Source organism: Dermacentor variabilis, chromosome 8 (genome assembly GCF_050947875.1).
Source record: "Dermacentor variabilis isolate Ectoservices chromosome 8, ASM5094787v1, whole genome shotgun sequence".
In the NCBI taxonomy this organism is placed as follows: domain Eukaryota; kingdom Metazoa; phylum Arthropoda; class Arachnida; order Ixodida; family Ixodidae; genus Dermacentor; species Dermacentor variabilis.
In genome coordinates, this window is record NC_134575.1 from 132,015,711 (window position 1) to 132,038,824 (window position 23,114).

A 23,114-nucleotide genomic window follows, 5' to 3' on the forward strand; every position below is an offset into this window, starting at 1 on the left:
GCTATGTGACTAAGTTCAATGCTTACCCACAGGAAGCTTATGAAAGTTGGATGCGTTAAGCCGTGATAATGTCATTACAAATACGATTTGACGCGTCGTAACGTTGATGCTCGAGCGAGCAGAGCATACTCTTGTACGGTGCCGTATGCATGATGCTTGAAGCAACACCAATCCAACGCAGTGGTGAATGCGTGCCGGAAGCCACGATACTACCTATAAATTGTTCAGTAGAAGTCAACTTGACGTTCTTTTCTGGGAAGAAGCTGTGTATAAAAACTTGAAAACCAGTTTGACAAAGAATTCCGACTACCTAGAAGGTAATGTTCCACCACAGTGCAGAGGTCACAGCGCTGATAAATAAAACAGCGTGAGCACTCTTAATTAAATTGAAGAAATAAATATAAAAATAAAACGCCTAATATTTCTTGAATTCCACTCCCACACTGGCTTGTGTGATTGAAGATACGGATACGAAAATGAATATTACCAGGCAAACGCGTAAAGAACTCCTGTGCAGATTGGGAGTTATAAGGCACCACAGCAAGTCTTCAACCACCTGCGACAGGCACGAATAGAGGTAACGTAACCGCACAGTACAGATCACAGCACCGGCAACTTGCAGCGTAAAGACTGCCAACTGTAATATGCTCTGTATATGAGGGTCATTTCTTTGTGCTCTGATCTGTCAGATAGTAGTACTTTCATGTAACTGTGACAAACACATCATTACATTAATAATACAGTGAACTCTCACTTGAATAAACTTCAAGGGACCGAAGGATGTAGTTCACTTAACTGAAAGTTCACTAAACTGAATGTTCCCTAGACCAACGTTAGACATGGCATACAGAGTCAAAAGTTTGAAGTGCAGTTCATGGAGCAAAAGACATGTCATCCATAGGGTTAAAAATGTGTGAAATGGAATTTGTACATATCAACAAGTACAAGGTTGAGAATAGTTATAATGCTGTCTTTGTGTGCACACGCGCAACCGACGAGACTGGAAAGAAAGAGATGACGACCATGCCAGGACTAGCTGGTCGGGAAAAAACACACCACGTGGTTTGTGGTGTGACATATCGCCGATTTGCTCTGGCGGATTTGTAAGTGCCAGCGATGTTACTTTGTTCATGGCCTCCGAAATTACATGCTTGCTCGTGTTGTGCGGGCAATCTCGGAGGCCATGTCTCATTGCCGTTCGTTTTCTGCGCCGCCGCTTTGCCCCAGGGGCGCTGTAGCGCCAGCGACGTTACATTGTCGCTGGAGCGGTGGTTTGATGAGCGCGGGCATCGGTTTCGCCTGCAGTGCGGGGCCCAAATCTTCGTTAAAAATAAGCCTTGGTCCTTTGAGCGAGTTCGTTAAACTGAAATATTGACTGTTCCGAAAATCGTTTAAGTGAAACATTTTTGCATAGAATCTATAAGAAAACTGCCGGAGATTTTTAAAAAACTCGTTATTCTGAAATATTCGATAAACCGACGTTCGTACAACTGAGGGTTTACTGTATAATGCACGTGACAGACGTAATTAAATGAGAGCCTCTAATATGTTAAAAAGATCAATAGGATACAACATTTGTTAACAAATAATTCAATTGCATGGTACAAAGGTAAGTAATAAACAACAAACAATTTGTTTTTTAGTTGAATGCAACTTTGACACTCTTTATTCCATTTGTGGCTTTCAGTACCGCGGCTATAGAGAAATGAATGAATTTTAAAGGAATATCTTAGCTTTTTTCTTGGCAAAATACGTGTTAGTCGGATTGCAGTGCGAACAACGGACCCCGAGTCCACGGCTGAAGTACTCGCTTTGCTGACTCGGGTATATGCTTAAAAAAACCAAGCTAACTATTTTTAAACTGGCAACAAATAGTATTACGTTAGTGCCGAAACTTCTGGTGAACTTTGTAGCCCCGTGCTGCAGTTTGGGTGTATTAGTGTTTTTCCCTTTTGAGTGATTGGAAAGTAATATAATGCAAATAGCCCGGATAACACCTCAACTTTCGTACCTAGGTGAGACAACACGCAGCAGAACTGTGCTTGATTCACTTCCCGTGAAGAGGGAAAACGGTCAAGTAACCGCCACCTGGTTGGCCAGGAGCGAGCCCGATAGGTGCAGTGCCATGCAAAGCCAAGGCCGAACTCCCGTTGCATTCGAGCAACGGCACCGCGACAAAAGTCGATTTCGCTGTATAACACTCTCTGTAGTTTACAAAGGGCGCAGCTATGGCTTTATATATATATATATATATATATATATATATATATATATATATATATATATATATATATATATATATATATATATATATATATATATATATATATATATATATATATATATTTGCACGGATGCAACGGGAGTTCGTCCTTGGCTTTGCATGGCACGGCACCTGTATAACACTCTCTGTAGTGTACAAAGGGCGCAGCTATGGCTTTATATATATATATATATATATATATATATATATATATATATATATACTTGCACCCTACGTAAATGAAACCCAAAGCGCTGACTTGAAGCGGTCCGCTGCATCGTGACTGGCAACGGGGAAGCGGCAGGGTGTTCTGTATCTCCTCGGCAGCGCTCGACCAGCAGCACGCGTTTGCGCCGTCATCCGACGGCAGCCGCCGGCCCAAGTGCGTACAGCAATCATAGCACCCTGGCGCCTCCCTGCCTTCAGTCACGATGCAGCCGACCTTGTGCACCGAACGCACGCTTAAGAGTAGCCCGACACCACTGCGCAAGCGCCCCATCATGTGGCCTTATTCATATTTCGGGGGCTTTATTTGTAACCAGGGAAAAATAAAGGACTGCGTGAGACGTATCTTACAGGGAATAATTCGATCAGAGGTTTCTGAAAGTGCTCTGCAAGTCTGCTTATCGTACTTCGGGTCCTCAGACAATAATGAAAGAAAATGCTAAATTAAACTTACTTAGTGTGTTATGTGGAAAACCAAAAATTTCCTGAGTTACTATAGGCTATTGTGAATAGTATGCATTCGGTTATATTCGCGTCTGATGCTCCTTTCATTTTTCAATTCTTGGCTCAAGTTACGTGGCACATCATCTATTTGAGCGATACGGGTAACCCGCAATATCCGCATGCATTGTTTTGTCTGTAAATGTGTCCGTGTTTTTTTTTTTTTGACGTTCGAATAGCTTGCCATATAATGCATGAACAGGTATTAATAACCGGTTAGGCATCTCTAAAACACAGACATTTGCTAGTGTAGGACGGCAATAATTTAGCCGTTTCATTTCAGAGCTCCAGTTCTACATTAGCGCATGTCACTATCGCGCGAGCTTATAGGGTACCCGCTCCAGTGCGGGAGCGCTTTTTATATTTCGAGTGGCGTTGTGTGCCAAAAAAGAAAAACATTTCCAGATTAATTAAATAATTGCCGATCAATAAATGTGTCATTCAAGGAAACACTGCATCCAATTCAGTGAGCGCTTCTTGAATATATAGGTCATTTACTAACAGGGGACATCTCATCATGAGAAGGAAATTTACAGAGCAATAACAAATGTTGGAGTGCACACTACGGCCGTCATCAAACATTGGCTTGCATTTTACCTCCGTTTTTGAAGAGAAAAGAGCAAAGTCACTGAATTCTGCATGGGCTAACATGTTGGGCCGAACCTTGGAGGTTAACAAAAGTAGGAGAACAACTGAAGGAACGCGCAAAGAGCGCTGGAACGAACAATGTTAGCCGTAACGTTAAGAGACAGGAAAAGATCGGAGTGGATCCGAGAGCAAACGGGGATATCCGATATTGAAGTTGACATTAGGGGGGAAAATATTGAACTGTGGACACCAAGCTATGCGCAGGGTAAATAAGCAATGATCCATTGGAGTTGCAGAGTGGGTGCCAAGGGAAGGGAAGCGCAGTCGAAGACGCCAGAAGAATACACGGGTTAATGAAATTAAGAAATTGGGGCAGGCGCTAGTTGTAATAGCTATCCAAAACAAAGATAATAGGAGTTCGCTGGAAGAGGCCTTCGTCATGCAGTGAGCTAAAGCATAGGCCGATGATGACGATGAAAGAGGCCCTCTCCACTTGTTCCTGGAATATAGAAGAGCATGTCGTAAGACAACAGAATGACAATGCCTAAGTTGAATTTAAACGAGGGCGCAGTGGGCTGTGCTTCGACCCGAGCGGCTCACACTCAGCCACACCCAATGCCAATCCAAGCGCATCACCGCTCACACTGAAATCCTATATCACGCATTTACTTGATGAGACTCCGATGTATCTCTGTCCAAAATATCCAGTACGTTCGCGGAAACTTAAATCCTTTTGCATTAGTCCAACTACCAACACTTCACGTTCTGCTTGAAATTCATGGAAGTCTCACACATAATTAACGATGTAATGAGGTGCTTGGCATTCCGATCCCGACGATGACGCTCAAAGTCATGTATTCGACAACCACCCTCGTGTTTGAGCTGAGCCTTTGCGAATGTGATCAAGGAGAGCGACCTCACTTTCGTGCACCCTTGGCACGTGATAAGCGGTGCTCGCGAGTTGGCATCGGCACGTAAAATAAACGCGAATCGAGCCTACCTACCCCATAGCACCTGGGCGAGCCAACAAAATGCATAGTTTTACTTGCGCGTAGGTGGAATGGAATCACAGTCTTTCTGCACAAGAAGGATGTTCTACTTTGCAGGTCCCCACCACTGTATTTTATTGTTATTAGGCGACAACGGCTGGCATTCGTCTCTTGTGAAAACGCCAAGTTCTTTCAGATGATGGTCACGTATGTGACGTGGAGCAGCATGTGTCGACGAAAGCATGTGGGTGCAAAAGGCGCGTGTATGAATTTGCATTTTGACACATACACTGGAAGGAAATGAAAGAAATAATCGTCAACCTCACCACTGCCGTTTGCGCCCTACTTCTCTCGGCGAACACCTCGGTTCATCATTTTTATTACGAGAAACGCCAAAGGTCGTGACGTTTTTGTCTAACCTAGGCCTGGTTGCAAGGCTGGTGGCAAATGTAAAAAAATTAAAAAATAAATAACACTCTTTCTTAATCGTGTCACATTGTGTATTTGCATGAGCTGCTGGCAGCATTTCGGCAGAACTCGTGAACGGCAGGTGTAGTAGATAAACAAACTTATTCCATGGCATTAGGGTTTTGACTTTTGTAAGGCCAAAGCAAGTTGATTGGACCCATACAAAAATGCTTCCTTACTTTCTTTAGAACTTTTATCAACATCCTATCAACTTTAGTAACATCCTATTGACTTTTACTTTTTAGTAACGTTTGTCAAAAGAAAGTTGGTTACTTCTTTTCTAACTTCAGTATGTAAAAAGAAAGTTACTAGAAAGTTAAGACACACTATCTTAACTTTTTAGAAACACGATTCAATAGGAAGTCAATAAAAATAATTATGTTCTTAAAGTACATAACCCAAGTTACAAAACATGCATGAATATTATTCAATAAGGTTATAATTATTCAGTGAACATGGCTGGTGCAAGACAGTCTTGTTTCATGGACAGGTGTAAATTTCCACAATTTTCAATCAACTTTCTAGTAACACTGGTTACTAGAAAGTTGTTAAAAATGATTTAGTGAAAAATGAACATATAACAGCATCTGAACTATAAATGAATATGCAAAGACTGGCTGCTTTTAAAAAAATGTTTTTTTGCAGAGTAACTGTTTTTCTAATTTTTAATCAACTTCCTAGTAACAGATGATAGTAGAATGTTCATAGAAAAAAATTGCTTCTAATACCGGACGCTAAGAGGAAATATGGTCTCACCAATTCAAGATGAGGGCACGTATTCTCGAAAACACGACAGCTAGTGCCATGGGAAGCGTGTATATGAGCGGTGATCATGAATTTGTGCTCAGTAGGTGTCAAAGAAGCCCGTAGGCCATGCACCATAGCACTAGATGGAGCTGCACGGACGGCGCGCTGATCGGCTCGTGTTCGCCAACTAAAGCGGGAGACACACGGTCCGATTCGGTGTCCGATCCGGCGTCCGACGCGCCGAAACTGCAGCCCGAATCGAGGTGTTTTGCCGTGCCGAAGCGCCGGATCGGACGTCCGGCGTGCGACAAACCGGGCAGATTTTCATCGTCCGACGCGTCCGACAACTGCACCGTCGTCTGGTCGCAGCCAATGGCAGCGCGGCTGGCATGTGACGTTCTCTGACGTTCCCTCCACGGAGGCGATGCTGGCTGGCCGGTTTCTCGCAGTTATTCTTTTTCCTTGCCTGCTGCAGTTTGTTTCTGACATGAAATAGTTACCAGTTCAGTAAAATTATCTCGAACGTGTGCCTGTTATGCAAACCAGCGCCTTGTACAGTAGCACTAAGCTACTGGTGAGATCGGGAGCCGCGACGCGAGGGCATTTCGCGAGCAGACATGACACACCGACCATCTGAGCGAGGCCGCTCGCTTCGCTTGCACGTTTGCCCTTCGCAACGACTGCGTCAAGTAAACCAATTGTATTTAATTACGGCCGACCTAAGTGTACAGTGTTAATTGTTTTGGCAAAAATAAGCACTCTTCGACGAGCTCGGGCTGGATCGCAAGCGCCGTCGGCTGCAACGTCCGCCTAGCTATGCCTACCGGCCCTATCGCTGGCTTTAGCGGAGCCGTCAGTGGACAACGCGCCGTCATGAAGTGTTCTGTCACTCACAGGGGCATAATTTTATCGACAGCGTTCGCGTAAAGCGAAGCAGTGTTGTGCACAGTTGTTTATATAGCGTTTCTCGACGTGGATATGAACTCAAGCTGGGGAGCTGGATGTGGGCGGAGCTTACGCGCCGCTCATGCCGTAGCATGCAGCGCCGCACATCGGATCGGACACCGAATCGTACCGCGTGTGTCTGTATAGCTCGCTCATGGTTCGGCTGAAGTCCCCGTATGTTCTTTATAAATAAGGAAGCCTACCTAGGTACTGTAAACCCAACGATTTGGGCCTAATGCCTCTCCGCCTCCCACTACGGCTTCCTTTGAGTGACAATGTCTGATCTCGAAGGCCGTGCTTTTGCAACCTGCATGCGCCTGAAGCAATTGCGAATCTTGAAGGCAACATCCGCTTAGTTTTTATTATATATACATTTCCTTAAACTTCGTATCAAAAAGTACAAAGTACACACTTTTGGACCAAACAAATATATTAAAGGACTCTATCAAATGTCATTAGGAAAAAAACACGCAATTTTTTCATTTAAGATACATTTTTCTAAAAAACCGCAGAGTGGCGCTACTGCAGTATCTGTTTGGTCGACACACCACGTTGGTTGTAGTGAATGCTCCTTGCAGTAAGGTGGTATTTGAGTTATATTTTAGAAGTGCCTAGACAAAACGTGCTCCTTGTCGTGTGCAGTAACCATCCCGAACCCTCCGGACTCGTGTAACGCCATTAGTTCGCCGTGTGTTTCGAGCGATCCACCAGTGTCGTCAGTGAGTGCCCTAGTACAGCGCCCGTCCGAGCTGCCTTTGTTCTGCCAAGCTGCCTGCCCGCGCTCTCGTGAAAAGTCTGGTACTGGGGCTTCGAATCGTAGTGTTTGGAAGACTGTTAAAGGTTGTGCTTTTGTAGAGCTGGAGTTCATCGGAAGTTCTACAGTGCTTGCGCCAGAGAAACGTCGGTGCCTCTCTACCTGTTAGACGAAGGAGCGTTTGCCAAGTCTTGAAAGGTAAGCAAGTTTGGCGCTTGCGCGCATTCTTGAAGCTTATGATTTACGTAATGAGCATTGTGTAACTAGCTAGAGCAAAGCGCTTTCCTATCGTATGTTAGCCATGTTGCTGTGCACATTTAGCAAGCAATTTCACGAAAGCTTCCTCTGATGTTACAGCGTACTTACATTCTGCTACCCGCCTTGATTGCTATGCCTGAATGGGCACACAATTATGAAAACACATTGAAAGTTGGTGTTCGTTCGGTAGTTTCCTGGCAAGAAGTTATTCGCTATATAGGCATTCCCGCAAGTATAGTACATGTGTAATGTATGCGTCGATGTATCATGGGCTTCGCGCGTTGACACACGATTGCTATGTTTGACGCTTAAGCACATAGAAGCTTGTATGAAGATTTTTGTATGTATATAGTTCGGTTTGGAGGTCCGCGTCGCGAGAACCTGTGTGTATTGTTTATGTTCTTGAGTGTCTTCGCGTATTTGTCTTCTATGTTGCAGAGCGGATATAGGCCGATAATACAATAACGAGGTGCATTTTTAATCTAGACATTTCAATCAGACGCCGGCCTTTAAGAAAGACAGACCAACCAAATCTTAATAACGAGATGTCAGCTCTTGCAATCGTAGGTTACGGCAGTGCGTAATAATTTAAAGACTGCGATTTTGTAGCGATACTTACCCCACGATTCTATATCACTCTTCTCGCCCACCGCTAACGGCCGGCAGCTGCAGTACGTAGCACGGGCCGGGGCGTCGGTCAGCCCACTAACGAATAGCGAAAAGGAATACCATCGCTACAAAATCGCGGTCTTTAAATTATTACGTAAATTTTGTGCACAATGAGATGTTATAAACACACCTTGCATGTACATGAAAAAAAGGTTTACAACAGAGATGACATATATGCATGGGCACATATATGTGTCAATAAAATACTCGAGCATCTTTCTGCCTACAGAAAAAGAAGTTATGTCTCCTCGAGGGCATGGCGGCTTGTACTAAATAACCTCTAAAGGAAGGTTTTCTCTAATGCCTATTTTTGATATCTAAATGCTTATGTGGCATGTACAAACTGCTTGCATCAATTTCTCATTGGGATGAGCAGTCTAAAATTTAATTTTCAGTAATAATTGCAATAATTAACTCATTTCACCTGTCTTCTAATGACTAAAGTTCTATGCTTCTACCTTGACAAACCTTTTGTGAAATTAGTTTGATGAGGCCCAATATACAGGGCTTTCTAAATTGAAGGTATCAGTACCTATTAAAGACTATGCTAACTATGAAAATGCTGCTTGTGTATGTGGTTTATTCACTCTGTCAGACAAAATCTTTACACCCAAGTGCAGTCAGTAAATTGAAAACTGCATGTCTGCAAGGGGAAGTCAGAATTGTATTTGAAGACAATTGCATCTTGTTTGATAGTTCTCGAGCACTTGTGCGTCACTAATCGAGCACAGCTTGGCCCAATACTCGATGAGGCTTGAAGCTTTCAATGTCTGCTAATCACTAAAACAGCACCAGATCTCACTCTGTGTCAAAGGGTGGCACACATTTGCTTAGTTCTAGGCAGATGCATGTCTTTCTTTCGCATTGAAGTTCCCAATACTTTCTAGTCTTACGTAAAAGTACACAGCTCAGTACAATGCATGTATGGTATACGTAAGGCTGCTTTGTTCTTTAAACCGAATCAACGAGAAGCAGCGACTTTCGTTTTTGCAAACCTTACCCTACTTCCTAACCATTCCTTGATCAAACGTGTATAAAATGAATCTGTGGTTGTTGTATTCTTTCACAGGTAAACATCGGTGACGGTGTATACGTTGAAAAGGACATGCTGAAGAGGCTGTGCCTGGTTGCTAACAACTCAGGCTTTCACTTCGCGGAGGACCTCCTTAAAGCTCCTTTTTCAATAGAAGACGTTGAAGGGAGGTCCTTTTTTGGGCGGCTGTCAAATGCCTTCCACAGAAGGATCCGTTGGATTCCAAGAAGGTCAACACCATAGTAGGTATGTGTGTCACAAAGAAGCATCTTAATATTCTTTGTGCAGTTTTCAACAAAACTCCTTTCATGGCAATTTCAGTGCTATCTTAGGGCATACTCCTTTCTTTCCTGCTAATATAGCTATTAACCTGATTATAATAGCATATTATAATGCAAGCTCTGTCACCATAACTAGAAAATTGTCATTACTGTTGGCATATGTATTTTTGTGATAGAGGCCCTGGTCATATGAATGCACTGATAATATAATATCCTGTCTTGTGGAAAGCTAACATGTTTAGTAACAAGCTCATTTTGACAATGTCTGCCTGCACAGCAAAGGCATTTTCTAATCTTGCTGTAGAACGTCCGTAATGCCTGTTCAACTGCTTACATGTTGCTTGTATCATTTCGTGGTTTTAAGTGCAACACAAAAGTCAACTCTTCTATGTACCTGTGCCCAAGCAAAGCTGCAGCACAGTTATGACTGGCACCTTGCCTTTCCTAAGATAATTCACACATGAAACTTCCATGTACTGGTCACAATACGAATATCGAAGTTCATTAAACTGAAGTTGATTTACAGCTTTTGTTTGTAGATGACAATTGGTATGATAGAGTTTATGTGTCATGCATCTGTTGGTGTTACGCACATCCTCACGCTCCCAGCTTTAATGCACTAATTCAGTCATTTCATGCATTTTTAGGACTTTGCACAAAACAAGTGGAGATGTTTAGAGCTCACAGGGTCGAAAGCTTGTCTCTTGTGCACTTCCTTTTTAAGAAACAGATGCATGGTGTGTTGCAATGTCACTGTAGCAAAACTAATATATTGCCTTTTTTCTTCTCTTTTCTAGACTACACAACGCAACATTTCAGCCTACTTCCAGGGCAGCTGGAGAACTCGTCCTCCTTACTAGCCTGGGGATATTAAATGGATGTGTTCAAGCACAAATGGAAACCTGTCTTCTTCTGTTGCATGCCACACCTAGCCACTTGGCAATCACTATTCGCCACAGACAGATAGTTGACAGGATGTTACTAGCAAGTCGTTAGGATATATAAAGATGGTTAATAAGTAGTCGCAGCACAGTTTTTAGGAAGCAAATAAAAATTTTATTCAGAGATAATCAAAGCTTATTTTTGCAATACATAATTGCAAAAGTAGTTACCTCTGAATAAAATTTTTATGTACTTCCTAAAAACTATGAAGCGACTATTTATTAACCACCTTTATACATCCTAATGACTTCCTAGTAACATCCTGTCAACTATCTGTGGCGAATAGTCGACAGGATGTTACTAGCAAGTTGTTAGAATGTATAAAGGTGGTCAATAAATAGTCGCTTCACAGTTGACACTTTCTAACGACATAAGATAATAAGCAGTCGGTAAGAATTCTATCGACATTTTATATCTATACTTTCAATTCAATATCGGTGGCCAATAGTCGGTAGGAGGTTACTAGGAAGTTGTTACGGTGTCTAAAGACGGTTTATAGAATGTCGATAGGTTCTAGTAACATTTGTCTAAAGACGGTTTATAAAATGTTACTAAAAATTTTTGTAAGGGGATGATACTTGCCCATTGCATAGGATAAAGTGTTCCAGCATTGTATTTAGTTTTAAAACATATAAATACCACATTTACAAAATCTTTAACTTATGCGTATTTCTTCGTGTATTTGACATCTTCATATATTTATTTAATCATCCTATTCACGTGAAAAACACCCTCACACGATTTCTCTATTAACGATCTCACCAATGAGGACAAGTGCTGTGCTCGCGCTTCCAGCGGAATATTCGGAAAGCATACATTTGTCGTACTGACAGCACAGGCCTTTGGAAACTCTGCTAGCGCGAAAGATGCTGGCCGTTTGCATTATAATTTGTTAACATTACATACATTACACCCGACTAATCAAGCTAGATGGTGAGTAGCGAGTGATATCCCTGCCATCTGGGAGACCACCATCTCAAACAGAGGTATGAGCGCCGAGCCCGGACGTACACTGAAAAGACAATGGAATCCGATACTCCGCTACGGCAGGCAAAGCTGCACTGCTCTTCATAAGACGCATCGCATCTGCCGACCAGCTGTTACCCTAAAGATGGTTGTCGAAAGTTCTATGCCAGAAGACTGCGACGCTCGTTCGCTACGCATGTCTGGATCAGATGTGAAAGTATCCTCATTCTGAATAAAAACATTAAGCAAAATCTATCGACGAAGCTGGTCAATGTAAGCGAAAGGCGGAGCACTTCTAGGAACCTATTTACTTGATCAAATGAATTAGGTGCTTGAAGAAGTCTTACTCTTGGATGGTCAGGATATTTAGGTAGTATTTGTCGTTTCATTGCGTAATGCCGTAGCGGCAACAGCAGTAAACTAGCACATCTAGGGCGCTATTTTTGGTGGCGTTATATTTCAGCACACTCGTTATATGGTTGATTTGCCAGCGATGCGAAGAAGAAAGACACTTCATTACAAAGTGAAAGGAGTGATGCTGTTGGGGCTCTTAGTAATCGGCCGCCGCGTCCGCCGCAACCAGTCGTGCTCGCCCAGTAAGGCTCAGTCGCACTTGAGGCTCGGACTGACTACTAATCGCCTCCCACTGCAGTTATCTTCGTCGGGGGGGGGGGGGATTTCAGAATTGGTGTGTTCGTTGGTGGCTTGCGGCACTCAATATGAAACGGCCGCAAGAGCGCCGACGTGGAGGAAGAGTGCCACGCTTTCCTAAAAAAATCGCCACATGGGGACAAGCCAGCAGAAGAAGAAGATGGCTGTATTTCCCGAACACACAAAATTACTGCACCTATATGATATCTTTAGAAACACAGACCTGCCTGTGTTCTTGCGCGAGAGCATAGGTGTTTCATACAGTGAATAGTTGGCGTTCAGTGATGAACATAATCCACAATTACGTTGCTCGAGAGCACGGGTCTTTTACATTGACGCGTTTGAATCGCCCTCAAAAGTCTGCCCAGTGATCTCCTTGAAAACGGGCGAAAGCGACAAAGAAAGCTATTCGCGTTTGTATCGTTATCCGACGGTGATATTAAAGCAAATAGCTGCCTTTGCCTGTTTCGCTCGCCTTCATGTTTGGTGGTCGACGGTGGTCGGACCTTCACCGCTGACCTGCATCAATAACGCACAGGGCCTTTTTGTCGCTGAACGCGGACCAGCACTTTAAGGCAGACGTGCTGTCACGCGAAAGCTTAGCGGCCTTATCTAGATGGTGTTGAGGAGTGCTCTAAAATGACAGCTCTCCCGTTCTCTTACCAAGCTCTCCCTCTGTGGTGGCTGCGGGAGAGTGATGCACCGACGGAAGAGCAGGATGGCGGTCGCATTCCATGCCGGCGTTCGTGCCGGTGGCGACAGCACGCATATGACGATTCAGCTTATACGATATAGCCCCCTATACTACCACAGAAGACTTATTCATTGACAGCTATGTTCTCTGCCGTAACTACGCGACGAAACAACATACCTTTTATTAACATTTTCCTGCAACATGCATACGCATCCCAGTGGATGGTTCCTCTATTAACGCAAGTAGCTTTCTAAAAGCGTTAACCTATTCGTTTTATCGATAATTATCGTCGTTTGCTAATGCACAATTTTTGGCGATTTATACATTCGCGTGTGATTTTCCTGGGAAACGAAACAAACGATGGGAACTATATCGCATACGCCAAACATAGTCAAGGCATTGGTAAAACATGTATGCGACCTGTGGTGTGTACTCAAGGAATGCACCTGATGGAGCCTCTGACAGAGAATGCAGAATGCAAAATCATAGCTTTGCATGTACTACGTGGGCACGCGTATTATTAGATGGGCTTTTATGGACCATAGAGACTTTCTAATAGAATACCGCAAAAATCCTGCTGCTTCATTAGAGAAGACTATGTTTAGATAAGCGTTTGAAACCTAATGCGATATCTCCTTGCTGCAGGCGTGCACGGCACACAGGCTCGTGGTAAATACGGCAGGGAGCTTTCAAACACTCTAGTGGCGCGCTTTTTGTTAGGCTGACAGAAATCGAGTGCTCTGAACATGGGGCGCTTAGATGTGCTGCCTAATGGGTTGCAGCAAATAGCGGAAATTCCTCTAAACAACCTCTCTCTCTGGGAACATAATCGCCTAGTTCATTAGGGCGCTCTGCAACTCCGAACGCTCTGACGTCAACAAGCCAAAGATCCTCTAGTGACCTTTTAACGCTTGGCGCTTTCGTAAACAGAAAGTTGCTTCATGGCGGTCAGCGTGCGACAATCCTGAAAGCTGTTCTTGTCCCATAGTATCACCTTTACATTAAACCAAGTGTGCGAATCGTGGCAGATATGGGCACCCAAAGCACGTCAAATGTATAGCCTTCTTTCTCCTGGCTCTTGAAACCACGGAATGCCGCAATTGTGGAAGATAGCAGAATAAATTATGGGAGTGCAGAACCTTGTCGTCGTATTATGAAGCGAACGCCCTGAATAATATGAGTGTGTATCACTTTTTACCTGTTTTCTCGCAACAAGAAACAATCGGGTGAAGCACATCAATTTACATTTATAGTTACTTTACCTTCGCCTTGACGTAACGTCCTGCTAGTGCCCTTTACAGTGGAACAGCCGTCAGCAGGAGGACAAAAAAAAAGAAAGAAAATGCGCTATGTTTTAATACAGCAAGAGTAATTTCACATCTACTCTTACAGAATAAGTTAACGCAAAGCCGGCACTTGAAACCAGTTCAGCTCTTTTCGGTGTTAGACCTGTGCAGTTTCTCAGGTCATCACTCCACAGGAGCTGTATTTTGCAGCTGTTTGATTGCTTTAGGGGCAAAGTTCCTGCTCTTTGTGGTAGTGAGTTTTCGCTCGTATTCTTCATGACGTAGACCATAACACTACTGTGCAGACATGTGCCAGATGAGGGCGTACAATTTATATCGCAGGGTGTACGCTCCTGCTTACGTCCTTACAAAGCTTGTTGGTGCCCTTGTATCAGTACGTGGTAAGGCTATGCTAAAGCGGTGCAAATGATCAATTGAGTGCATGGCCTGCATAGTACTCCGCTATCATCAGATCGTTTCTTCCATGTAGAATACGCTAATTTTCTTGAACGGTGCTGACATCACCGCAGGCTCAGCCAGTCCAGTTGTAATTTTAAACATTTTAGTTTGATTGACAGTTCACTAACATATTTGTTTAGGCATATTAATAACATTTCGTGCCTAACAATAACAATAACATTGCCTCAGAACATGGACTTGAAACATATTCATGTATACAAAGAAAGCAGTAGTGGAACAACCATGAAGTGTGTTTGGAAGCAGCATTAAGATGTGTGAGAAGTTGCCTGTTAGGGAAGTTATTTATCATTCCACATCAGCTGACAATGATTTAGGAAAACTATTTCAAGTGAGACCTTATGTTTCCTAGAAATGGCCTTACAAAAATTAGTGACTGACCAATCGGGTCCCATTGCAAACCGGCTTTCGGGCAAAATACTAGTGTTAGTTGCATTATATTGAAATGTGTGTTCCGAAAAAAGTATAAAGTGTGACTATTTCTTTTAAATTGAAAATTTTTTTACGTCCTAATGGAAACTAGAATTATTAAAAAGTAACTTCAATTTCTAAAGACAACCTTTAAGGAATAACTTTACAAAAAGTAATTTAAATTTACAAACATGTTGTAGAAAACGTTCTTCAGAAAAAAGTAAGGAGACTGTCTTTTGCCATTGTGCAAACAAGTTTTGCTATTGTAACAGTGAGATGTAAACGTAAGCTGTCAAAATGTCAATAAATTCACTAGGAAGTTCTGGGAAATTGTGACGAATGTTAAGAGGCATTTTCTTAACGGTGTGGCAGTTTTAATAAGCGTGATGACACGGTTGTTATTTTCTCGCAGTGTTTAGTAGCAGTTTGGTAGCAGACAATGGCCTCCTTGCAAAAATATCGCTCCTGTAGTCATCAAGCTCTTCTGTATTTCTGTTTCTGTAATGAAACCCGTAAGAAAAGCATACAACTGACAAACATTTTAATGTGTCAATACCAACAAGTTGTTTGAGACGACTGGCCAGCTCGTCGCTTGCGTTAAAGAAAAAATTAGTTCCCACGCCGTTGCCGCCGTCGTGACATCGTCGCTGTCGTCGCCTTAGTGCGGTCGTCGCACACGTGATTGGCGTATTTCCGCAAACACACTGCTTCATCTGACAGCGCTTCGCAGAACCCGAAGCAGTTTTGCATAGCCAGCTTCGTGTAAAATACTTTCCATAACATTGATTACCGCAGTGCATGAGACTGGAATATTTCTTTTTCTGAAACCGTATCGTCTGCTTCATTCAAGAACATGTAGGAATATAAATAAAAACGGGGGGAATTGTGACATCAAGCAAGCAATCAGCATCTCGACAAGACACATGCAGCAGAATTAGGCAACGAAGGCACCCCGCAACCGTGTCAAATCAGGTGGCGCCGAAACTATACATGTCGCCACCAGCGCCTGCCGCTTTGGATCCATTAGACACCCCAAAGCTCTCAAGTGAACCGACGTGCGCCGGAGTGACTTGACATTCCGAGATGAAGGCAGCCCAGCTTTCCCCAGCTGAGTTGCTTGAAAGCGTGGGCCTTTTGCATTGGCTGAAAAGGTCCGGTGAAATAGACAGAGAAAGGTATGCAATCCTAAAGCAAAAAAAGAAAGTATTAGCAACGGTGTGTTTGTGGCGCCACCCTTGAGAGGAGATGCGACGCCGTCGTGGAGAGAAATCCGCCGGAATAAGGCGATTGCGACAGCAGAATGCAGTCTACCAAACTATCCTCGTGTTTTTGAAACCGGGAGCTCTACGTCCTAAACTGGGGCACTGAGCTTTCGGAGTGTCCATGACGTACAGGACGCAACCTCGCTAGTTACGTTTTGCCTTCCTGCGTGTTCTATTCTGTGCATCCAGCCTTCAGATGGCCGACAGCAGACACTCACCGCCTGTGTCACTTCAAGAGACATTCCCAAAATTCGTATGAGTCGTGAGAATGTATTATTTTTGATTATGTAGTGTGAATAAAAAATGCCCACTTTTTGGTTCATAATACGTTTTACTGTATCTGTTGTTAGTACTTCTTTTATTATCGAAAGAAATTTCATGAAGTTTGAATAACTATGTAAGCACGTCAGCGTGCGTAAGAACTCGAACGTCTTCATCGCATCGTATGTCTCTTCGCACTGAACAAATTTAAAAACGTGTCATAGTAAAGACGCCATAAACGTGGCGAAGACGCGTTCTATTAATTTTTGAATGGCATTATAGCCATGCCAACAAAGTACGCTAAACAGCTCAAGGACTGGACTAAGAAAGGAAAAATGAACAAAACTGGTGCTGACTTCTAAGTATGCTTGATTGAGCAGTGAACAACTTCATTAGTTTACATAAAGATAAGCAAACTATACCGATTTGGCCGCACCTCTAACCACGTTAGTACGAAAAGCTGCCCTTAGCACTGTTTTTCGTGCTTCGCTTTGCTTTCTGGTAAAATTTTCGTACGCAGCTAGCATGGCGCAGCCCGCCGCCGACCCACCAAACAGTGTGTGCTTTCTCAGCCAGCTCTTTGAATTGCTATGCCGCACAAGTTTGCATAACGGCGGCGCAACGACAGTAAACAAAAAAAGCAGGAGCTTCACTTTGCCCAGTTGGACGGAATACGTCCGTGACTGTCAGTGTCAGCCAACTCTACCCAGTGTAGCCTCGCATTGTGCGCACCACGTCCATGGTAAATGCAGCCATTACAACAACAAAAAAGCGTGCTTCTCTCTCAACGTCGCATTTGCCAGGAGGCGTCACCAAATAGCGTCCGCACATTTCTGCGAAGCCCGAAGCCACGATGCCAGGGGCTCCGCGCCCTCTTCTGACCGGCGCCCCTCCCATTGTGAACCGTGTGTACATGCGACTGTGCGCGACTCGGCTCTTTGCCGCACCTTCCACAAACTTGGAGCTGCGTTTATACCGTCAACGCTGCCGTGCATGCGTTAGCGTTGCATTTGATGTTGTGCCGCCCCTGTATTGCCCGCGTCTCTAGCGTGACCAGTGCTATATTGGAACTTCGTGCACTTCATTCCTGATGCACCAGCCCAATCGTGGTGACACCTTATGACACCGTTTCCTTGTTTACTTGCGCATATAGTATCGGTCTCAGCAGCTCTTTCCACATTTCTAATGTCGTCTTGCTATTCACATTGTTGCATTAATCGACACAGGGTGAGTCAATGGTTCTGATCTTGTGTTTTCCATAACTATCTATTATTATTACAGTTAGACACTCACTATTGTAAGGCGAAAGCCTCAGGCATGATATTTACAACTATTAATTCGTTAAAGGTGATCGGAAACATTCGTATATGGCGAACCATACGGAAAAGGTGTGTATGCATATGTGTTTTCAGCCCATACGAAAAAACAGCAATAATATTTGCAGTAATCTTGACAATACAAAAAGGTATCCCCCGTGCCAAAACACATTGGCGATGATGTACAACTACACCTAGAGAATTGCACTTTGAAATTCCTGCAAAGCAGAGTTCGAGACAAAGCGTTTGCGAATGCTGCTGGACTCAAATGAAATGAAATCAAGTCAGTTTATTTCAGCACTACAGGAGACAATAGAACAGTCACAACAGTGATGCTGTGGGTTAAAGCAAAAACCATAAAGGCTTCACGAAGGCTTTCCCACCATTTAACACATAGCAAACAACAACATGAAATCATGAGTATATACAATGGCAAAACATGTCTTTGAGTATTGTATTGGTTCTATTGTAAACGCTTATAAAAAAAGGGATGTTTGGAGAAAAAGAACGGTATCATTCATTTATTATGTAAAACCTGTTTAATATTAGCGGCAGTAAATGCTTCATTATTTGGCAACCATAGTTGGTACGTGTGTAAGGGGTTTTCCAATCATCAGTGGCTCGCGTGCTACATGGGCAAGTGCGTGGCATTGAATGCGCTAAGTTCATAAGAAAGGATCATGATTTTTTCGACAAGTACGATATCGCTTACGTAAACTCGAATTGTAAATGTTAGGCATTGGTCGTAAATTTAGGGCTTCGAAGATGGGTTTAAAGTGTGCATCGCGTGGAGCACCTGTAAGTATACGCAGAGCTTTTGCCTGTAGTCTGTATATTCTGCCTAAGTTCTTTTCAGTTGTGGGGTCCCATACTAGATAGCAATAACTTAGTGGAGATAAAGATAGATAAACATATAATAAATCTTTAATTCTTTGCGGCAAAAGAACACTCATACGTGAGACGACACCTACGATACAAGAAAGTTGAATGTGAACAAGCTCAGCCAGATTGTTCTGTAGCATATTTTCGTGAAAGATCATTCCAAGGATTTTTACTACAGGTGCAATTTGAATTGTTTCTCGTCCAATCGTTAAGGTGACATTGCGTTTTCTGGGATAATTTTTGAACGAAAGAGTAATGATTTTGTTTTAGAGGTGTTTATAATTAACAAATTGCTTATGCTCCATGTGTTCTGTAATTCCAAAACTCTGTTCGCTTTATCTACAAATTTATGCAAATCGCAGTCCTTAAAAGTGAAGCTTGTATCATTTGCATAAACAATAAAGGTTGTGCTATTATCGATGTTCACCAAGTCATTTACATAGATATTGAAAAGTAGCCGACCAAGGATGCGGCCTTGGGGCACGCCATTTGATGATTCTTCAAAACTACGCGCATAGCCATTAATTACAACTTTTTGCTGTCGGTATTCCAAGTGTGATTTTATGACATTTAAAAAGTTACCTGGGAAACCATTCTGGTCTAGTTTTTTAATTAGTGTAATATGGTTAATTCTATAGAAGGCTTTTGAGAAGTCGACGATAATTACAATTGCATCTGTTTCCTTTTCGAATGCATCTAGTATGATTTCTTTTAGCGTTAGTAGTGCAGTTCCGCATGGACGCTGCTTTGGGAAACCGAGAGAAAAATTCGCCATAATGTGGTGCTCGGTTAAGAGTGAAACATCAGTTAATGAATTAGTTTTTAATTACCTTAGAAAAAAAACTGGCGGTATGGAAATGGGTCTTTAAATTTGATATGTTATTGTTCCCACCCTTGAAAATAACAGAAACATTGGCTATCTGAAGACGACTAGGAAAAGTGCCTAATGAGAACATTAAGTTCAGGGTATATTTTAAGACAGGAACAATATAAATAACAAGATTAATTGGCCGAATTTCTAGGCAGTCAGGGTGACAACAACTGCTGTTCTTTAGGGACCTGAAATGAGCCGCAGCCTCCTGTGTAGTTACCGGAAACAGAAATGCACTTTCGCTTATTTGCGTGCCCATGAAACGGGTGAAATTATTTTCATGTAAGCTCTCTCTCTCATGGAGGTAAAGTATTTATTAAAAGCTTCGGCAAGGTCGGCCCCAGTGAGGACCTGGTTGTTCACGGTAAGTTTCATCGGGAATGTGCTGCAGTCCGAGCAGAGATTAAGCAAAATGTTTAACTTTTTTCAGATGACTTCAAATGCGTTGCTTTCTTCAAGGTCAAGGAGGTTTCTAAAATATTGAAGTTTTCTTTTCCTTAAGAGAGAATTTGCAGTAATCCTGTGTTCTCTAAACGTCTTAAAGTGTTCTTTGTCCCTAGATATTAAAAAGCGCCCGTGAAGTGCATTTTTTCATTTTATATATTTAAGGCATTCTGAAGTAATACAAGGCTTTCTTGCCTTTCGTGGCCACTTTTTTTTGTTTGGATAGAAAGCGCTTGTTATTGGCTTTTATAAAAGTTTCAATAAATACATTATATGCTGTGTCTGCATCGTTTTCACAGAAGACGGCGTCCCATTTTATATTGGATATACGTGCAGTATACATATCAATAGTGCTTGCGCATATGCAACGCAATTGCGGGGCGATGACTTTGCATCCCTAAATTGAAGTTTATTTGGGCTTAAAATTATGTATATAGGCAGATGATCAACAATATGCGTTTTAAGGAAACCACAAGAAATAGGCGCAATTGCCCTATTTGTTATAAAGCCGTCAATGAGCGTGCATCAGTGTGTGGGAAACAGGTATCCCACACATTTATCTCCACTACAGCATACCCAAAATCAAGCAATTCGCATCATTACACGTAGCAGCTACACATCGGAAGCATCTCCTTTGCTCAGATCTAACGTCATTTTATCGTTACAGAAACTAAATAAATACTCACTTGGAATACTTGTTTATAAATCTGTTAACGGAAAGCTCCCATTCCCTATATTTACTATTAGCCAGTATCCATATTCCACGTCTACCCGTTTCGCTTGTACCAACAGCTATTTACTACCAAAACCTAGAACTAATTATGGTAAATTTACTACTAATTTTTCAGCCACACTACTTTGGAACTCATTACCGTGTCTTATTAAGATATCCTCTCATTTTTACACATTCAAATCAAACCTTCGTAAATTTTTGCACTCAATATAACAATTTGATCGTTATCCCTTTATTAATAAGTGCTTTGTGTCGTTAAATATTTCACAGCGTAAGCTAGTGACTAACTTAATATGGTGTCTTTTGCGTTTTCATATAGCTGCTTTGTATTTATATATCCTACTCATTTGTAAAGGGAGGTGCCCTGTATAGTCTGTTGACTATGGACCTCCCTCTGCATGTATGTATAATCCCCCCCATTTGTAACCTTATTATTATTATTATGCAAAATCAATGTGCATGGAATCGAGTAGTTTCGTTTTTAACATTTGTAAATGCGTTAGATTCCAAGATATCACGAAGGTCAAGGCGTTGGGGGCTGGAAGTTAGCCTGTCAATATTTACATCACCGCCGATAGTAAGGTCGTAATCATTTTCATTGGCATACGACACGAACGTGCTCACAACCATAAGAAAGGTTAACGCGTTGAATTTAGGAGGGCGGTATGTCACAGAAAAAATTCCAGACTAGATTTCACAGTGAAAATCTCGTAATCGTCAGTATTAATAGAAAAAGCCTCAACAATTTCACACTCAAACACATTCTTTACTAAGAGCTGAACCCCACCACCCATCTTATCGCCCCTGTACTAGAAATAGGTAGCACAACTAGCTAAACTAAGAACTTCAGACTCGTGGCGATACCAGGATTTGGTAATGAAGATGACGTCGAAGAAAAATTCAAACGATTTCAGGAATATCGTTACGTCTGCCTTGTTTCTGGCTTATTGTGCATTTACATGAAGGAAACAAATGTGGCAATTTTTTCCGGATAACGATAGAAAACTCATGTGCCATTTGGCAACCTGCAGCCATATAGGCACTTTTTTGTTTTTATATGAAACTCAACGAGTATAGGCCATCTTTTCCAGATCGCTTTCATTTGTTATCTGAAGCACCCGCAACTTCTCATCCTTCCGCGCAAAAACTTTGCCGCCCTTTGGCCAGGCAAATCTCCATTCTGCTTCCTCCTTGCGAGCAACAGTTTGTCCAAGTAACTTTCCTAACTGCGGGAGTAGGTGTTCATTTACGTAGAGAAAAGTCTTTTCTGGGCAACCAACATCAGCTGACTTCAAACGCAATCTTCTTCGCCTCCTCTAACACAGCGTCGCGCTTCGAGCCGCTCTTGAACTGCACAACAATACGGGGGCGAGAGCCGCCTTTAGTGGTCACGCGGTGGCACATTTCGACGCCATCTCCCTTCACGGATTCGCCAAGCTCCTTGTATTGACCTCCCAGATTTTTTTTTGGAAAAGTAGCTTTTGCAGGCGTCCCAGGAAATTTTTGACACCGATAGCGCTTCGTGCTCAACGCCTCAGTGCTCGGCCCAGCAGAGCAGCTGTTACGCTGGCACCTACGTTCTAGAAAGCTGGATGGCTGACAGTTCACGCTCAACTGCAAACACTTGAAAGCTCAATAAGATACCTTCAGTGGTCAGTGCCAACCATGGATGGTTTTCTGCGTACGTGCGCAAGGTTTTATACAGAACTGTCGAGTTTGTTACCTCAAGGAGCAATTATAGAATTTAATCTGGTGTTCGAAAAAGCGTTTCAACAGTCTAAGTGCAATTTGGAAATTTTACAGGGTGATCTTCCCCCAAATCTTTCTACAATTGTTCTAGAAATTTCGTTCTACAAACACGTCATTCCGGCTGAACTATTGTTTACCTCCGTCCAGCCTGCTATAGTAAAAGTCAATCCACTGAGTGGAACTGACCAAGCGTGCCTTTATCACGCCAGAACACCTCTTCATACTCATTCTCGTTCATTGGTACTACCTCTTCGACAAGACTAGACACAAGGTAAGAAAGTGAAGAGACTGCGCTCGTCTGTTTTCATTCTTAAAAGGAAGCTTTAGATTGAGCGCTCCTATATGAATAGGTTTAAAAGGAGGAATCGTTTTTGTCAACAACCACTACACCAAGTTTGACGAGGTTTAATGCATTTCAAAAAGAAACTTAATATCTAGTGACTGTCTG

At 42.6% G+C, this 23,114-nt stretch overlaps 1 long non-coding RNA gene across 1 annotated transcript; it reads left to right on the forward strand.

The window, feature by feature from the left end:
* Positions 1 to 8,771: 8,771 nt before the first annotated feature.
* On the forward strand, positions 8,772 to 10,616 carry LOC142591279 (uncharacterized). Its single transcript, XR_012830433.1, has 2 exons — positions 8,772 to 9,686; positions 10,519 to 10,616. It is a non-coding gene; the product is annotated as an uncharacterized LOC142591279 (long non-coding RNA).
* Positions 10,617 to 23,114: the final 12,498 nt, after the last annotated feature.